This window comes from Phoxinus phoxinus, assembly GCF_949152265.1.
Source record: "Phoxinus phoxinus genome assembly, chromosome: 2".
Classification (NCBI taxonomy): Eukaryota; Metazoa; Chordata; class Actinopteri; order Cypriniformes; family Leuciscidae; genus Phoxinus; species Phoxinus phoxinus.
The window spans coordinates 22,119,018-22,125,200 of NC_136877.1; positions in this window are offsets into that span (position 1 = coordinate 22,119,018).

Here is a 6,183-nt window from a genome sequence, read left to right on the forward strand (position 1 = left end):
GCATGTGTTATTTCAAACATACATTTTACATATACATAACATTGCAATGGAAATCTAACGCTTTAAATGACCTTGATTATGTGGTCTTGCGCTGGTGTGCAGTGGCATGCATCTCTAGGAACCTGCAATTGATATAGAACATAATTGACACATTTCAGATTTCCAAAATCAGATTTTCCCTAAATTAGTTTTTTGAAGTGGTCAAGTGGCACTGTTCAACAGTAAAGGTTAACTATACAATTACTATGGTTCCCAAGGGTCATGTAGCTGGATTAAGTAACACAAGCATGTGGTGCAACGCATGTGTGACGTATGTCCACCTGATGTGGATATTTGAACGTATAACAAAACATACAGAACTCAGTTCAAGATAATTTATATAAAGATTTCATGTAGGCTATTTAAAAGATTAAGAACACTTGAAAAAAACAATAATTACATTTAGGGGGGAAATTATTAAGTCCTCGATTCCGTAGGTAATTGAAACTCAATTCCAGAATGGATGCGCCTTTTCTCACTTACAACAGGTGAGCAAATGGTGGATCACATAAGACAAACAGACAGGCCCGTACCAGCCTCGCCAGCGTCATTGAGGTCAGTGGTCTGTGTTGCTAATGCATCATTTAACAGTGAGAATGAATCACAAAGTAAATTACAAGATAAATTCACATCATTAAACAAGTACCAAACATGTTGTAAGGAGTTCAAAGCTCAACAAGTACTTCAGGAGCATATGGGTGTGTGCAGGTGTAGCTGACATTCTGGCTGCGTCCGAAAACTGCTGACTTGTTGCCTCGCTGCCCTATCAGGCAATGACTTTGCAGGCAGCATTTGTGCAGGAAAGTATACTTACAATACTGATTTCGGACAGACTTCTGAGTCAGTAACAATTTAATGATCTACAGCAAAACAGAGCGAGCTTTGGTGATAAGCAGATGTTTCATTAGTACAATAGTAACTTTGTGCCATAAATAACATCAAAAGTGAAAAACGTTGGTCAAAAATGTACATTTACACACAAAATGGCCACGGGTGCAGAGCGTAATTTTCCTCATTTGGGGGCCGTTGGGTGCTGAGGAACGGGCCTGTCTGACCAGACCTCTTAGACTCATTCTAATCTTCCCCCAATTACAGCACCCCTGGATACTTCTCTGAATACTATTTTCATAAAATAATTCAAAAAATGTGTGACACCACAGGACTATTTTAAGTCGCAATGAAACAGAAGCCATGACAGATTGTTTCTTCCATATTGTGATGTGTATTTGAATGTAAATGATTATCGAAGAAGAAAAAAATGTAGGGTGGGGGACTTGCGTTATATGTATCGGTTGTTGAATAGCTTTGGAGATGTGGGCAAATGAACACAAGCTTGCAGTGGCAGGGTTTAACCAGACTAAATTATTGGAGAGTCTGAGAGAGAGAAGTACATAATTGGAGATTTTTTGAGCATTGCCTATAGTGCCTTATGCACAAATTGTTCATTGTAAATGACTTTTTGAGACCATACTTGTATTTATTTATTTCTGTGTCTTTCATCTTAAACATATTTTTTATTAAAACCACTCCCACAACCTTCCACAATGCAATAGTTTCATATGTGATTCTTAATCAGAGTAAATAAATTCTGCAATGTTTGTCATTACTGAGAGGAAGGCTTTAACACTTTAACACACTTTTCACAATTCTTAGCAAATGCATTTAAAGACGATTTGCTAAGTATGAGTCAACTAGAGAAGTATGAAGCACACACTTTCAAAGGAGAAAAATACTTTCAAGTCGAATCTTTGGATGAAGCAGGATATCACTCTTACTGTTCCTCAGATTATCTTTAGGGAAAAAAAGATGTTAAATAAACAGACAAACCTAGAAGCCATAGACATAAACAAACAGCTCTGCCTAGACTTGCCCAGCTTTATAACCCCCATTTCACTATTAACATCCATCAGATTATGTGCGTACATAACACTCTCTCTCTCTTTCTCTCATGCACGCACGCACGCACGCACACACACACACATGCAGGCAGCCACTTGCACAGGCATAAGGTCAGGATCCTACCCTGCAGGTTATAGGTAGTAACATATTAGCAAGCTTCAACACTTTCTATTGAATATATATTTCTATTGGAATATATCCAGTGTGTTATTCACTGCCCGGCCAAAAAAAGAAAAAGAAAAAAAGAAAAAGAGGTCTGTTTGGATTTAAGTCTGATGCTGTGAAAATTATGTTTCTAGCATATTCTAACCCTAATTGATGGAGTGTGTAGCTTTTCATTTCTACAACCATGTAGGAAGACATATCATGGCCATATTCCAGGATGACAATGATGAGATTTATCAGGCTCAAATTGTAAAAGAAAGGTTGGGCGGGAGCATGAAGAATAATTTTCACACATGAATTAGCACCTTTGAGTCCAGACCCTAAATACTTTGAAAGTCATTGGGATGTGCTGGAAATGAGTAGACTTTACAAAGTGCTCAAAATTGTCAATACAAGATCTTGACAAAAAATGTATGGACCTCTAGATGGAAATAAATGTTGTGATGTTATTTCCATCAAGAGGTCCATACATTTTTGGTCAATATCTTGTATTGACAATTCAAGAGTCAAACACTGTAAAGTCTACTCCAGCACTCCAGCTACGTTTATGCAAAATAGATTCAGCAACATCTGTAAATGAGATCCCACAATGAAACATTTATTTGGTTATATGTGTGATTATTTGCATATGATCATGGCAAAACTGTGTTATACATTAATGCAGACTGCTTGGATTCTTTCTATGGAGACATAGGCCCAGTATCACAGACAGGGCTTAGACGAAGCCAGGATTAAGCCTTAGGTCAATTAGGGCATAGCTTTTATAAACATTACTGGTATGCATCTTGAGACAAAACAATACCACTGACATATTCTAATAGATGTCGGTGCAAGTTGCTTTCAGTTAAAACAGCTCAAACATGCATTTTAGTCTGGGACTAGTTTAAAGGGCACCTATTATGGAATTTTGAAATTTACCTTTCATGTAGTGTGTAACATAGATCTAAGTGAACAAAAACATCCTGCAAAGTTTGAAATATGAAAGTGCACCGTATATAAAGTTATTGTCTTTCAAAAGTAAGAGTCGACTCGGAGTCATTTTTATGAATCGTTAGAAGACCGAAGCTTTTTCTCTGACTAGATGACGTCAACTTGTCAAGTTATTTGAATACGATACGCCCACTTATTGCGCTCCAAGGCCAGGGAAAACTTGAAAACGTCATGGCGACGAGACGCTGTGTTCTGAAGTGCGACTCAAAAGCCAAATTTTTTCATCTGCCCAAGGAGGAGCATTTTTGCAACATATATACAACTATACCACAGAAGTATAGTCTGAGCCTTGTGCTTTGTTCGCACCATTTTGAAGACGATTGCTTTACCAACTTAAATGCAGTCAAACTTGGATTCGCGAGCCGGCTGATATTGAAGGAAGGTTCAGTTCCAAGTGTATTTGCACCAGCTTCCTTCTCCGTATCACAACCTGTAAGTGTTATTAATAATTGATGCTTTTATGTTTTATGTAGCATGCTTAGTAATTATTTTGTTTGTTGTGAAAGCACCGTTTAGCTTAGGTATTGTATTGAGATATGTGAAGTGTTTGTCATTGTTTTCGGAGTTGTCTTAAAGAATAGAGTAATACCTCGTAGTAACTGCATTTTTTTTTTTTTTTTTTTGTAAAAACGTTATGTTTATGCATCGGGCTAATGCAAACAAAGACTGATTGTGCTTTTACAATATTAACTCTGGGCTATGCTCGCTAACATAACATTAAATTCTTTATCTTATTTTTAGTTTTTTACTACAAACTACAAAGCAGTGGACTATAATCATTATTATAACACTTTAATTGATAAAAGCATAATTGTACTCCGTGTTAAACAATAAGTATTATCTCTGTAAACACTGCTGGGTCATCTGACCAATCAACGCAGATTAGCGTCGCGCAAAGGAGGGGTTTGGAAAAATGAGTCGTTGAACGAATCATTTGGGAGTCGGTGAGCAAATCAGGTAAAAATAAATGCATATTATACGACAACAAAAGTGTTTTTTTGTCATTGCATGCATGTAAAACTGTTGTTGGGGACTCCCACAACAACATTAGGAACATTTTAAATGTCATAATAGGTGCCCTTTAAAGGACAAGTTCGGTATTTTACACTTAAAGCCCCGTTTACAGATCGTATCTGATGAAATAGAACGGTTAAGATTAAAATTTGGACACATGCTCCTGTCCCAAGAATTTTAGGTTTATTTTGCTTTTCCCCCCACCTCCACAATGGTTGTCTATGTGCACTGGAACATTCCTTCCTAAAACACATTAAACTTTCGTTTACAAAGACGTGAAACTCACCGAGTGGTCAGGGGTGTTCACTGGTATGCTCACTCAAAAATCGCTGAAAAAGATGCATTCCAACAGGTGTTTTACCATTAGTTGTAAAACTGTGGACCTATTTTTCCAAACGCGTCACACCCGTGATTCTTCCGTTGAGAGCTTGGATAATAGACACTCCAGCCCAGTTGGTGGCGATAATGCACCTTTGCCAATTGCAAGCAAACCACGGGCATATACACAGAAGAAGCAGAAGATCGGTGTTTAGCCCATAGATATCATATAATAAAGGCTAGATGTCTCGTCCGCGCTGCTGGCCAATGGAGGTCGACATCCGCACACGGCGGCCATCTTGCCATAGGGGGCTCGCTCACTCGTAACATTGTTTTAATGGTGCATGTACTTTTTAAATAACCATAACTTGCTCAATTTTCTACCGATTTTCAAACGGGTTGGTTTGTTATAAACGTCAGAGATGTAGTTATGACACTGCGCACTTATGAATAATTATAATATTATATATTTCAACATGTTCAAGCATCCAGAATTATAGCCACGTTAATAAAGTTTATAAGAAACCAAACCGTTTGTAAATCCGTCAAGATTTCAGCGAGATAAGAGTATTTGTGTTCGGGCAGCGGGGGGAAGCGAAATAAACCTAAAATTCTCGGGACAGGAGCATGTGTCCAAATTTTTATCTTAACCGTTCTATTTCATCAGATACGATCTGTAAACAGGGCTTTAAGTGTAAAATACCGAACTTGTCCTTTAAGTCTTGTCTGTGAAACTGGGGGATAGCCGATAATGACCTAAACTTTGCATTATTTTAGGGAAACACAATCTTGACCTGTGATGACCTTTCAATTGTGTGCAGACCCTGGCCTAACATGAGAGAGAAATTGGCAGGGGCATCTCATGATCTCTAAGCACAGATGCTATCAAATCCATCTAACCAAATCAAACAATTAGTAGTACATGAGAACAGAGGCCTTCTCAGTGATATTTCAGGTTTAAAATGACTAAAAGCTCCATTTAATTATATAAAAAATGTCATTAAATGACATTTGCCTATCTTGGCTACTATTGTAACCTCCGTTCCTTGATGATGTGATAGACATAGTGTTGATTTAATGATACTAGGGGTTGGATATGGGAGCCCCAAACACCTCTGATACTTCAGAAAAGGCCAATGAGAATTAGCGAGTGAAATTTGCATGCCACTCCCCTGGATATATGGGTATAAAATGAGGTGGCTTGCATCCACTCATTCTATGCATTCATTTGTGCAGACAGTGTCCTGGGCAATTCAGCGGGTAGTTCAGTAAAAAAAGGGACACTACGTCTCGTTCCCTCCATCAATGAACGTAGGTTACAAGAGTAACCAAGATGTTTCCCATCCGTCAACGTCACTCACTTCGACACATTTAGAGGTGACTAAAATGCCACAACTAGAGTAGCTGAACCAGGTAACAAAGTCTGGCGATGCAATGTCGGCAAGCTGCTGCGTGCCGGGTAACAAGTGCACTCGCTACATCGTAACCTTCTTAACATCCCACGCAAGCCATGTAGTCACTTATACCACACGGGGCCCAGAGTGTGCCAAGAAAATATCCCCCACACCATTACACCACCACTAGCCTGTACTGTTGATACAAGGCAGGATGGATCAATGCTTTCATGTTGTTTACGCCAAATTCTGACCCTGAATGTTGCAGCAAAAAAATGAGACTCATTAGACCAGGCAACATTTTTCTAATCTTCTATTGTCCAATTTTGGTGAGTCGTGCAAATTGAAGCCTCAGTTTCCTATT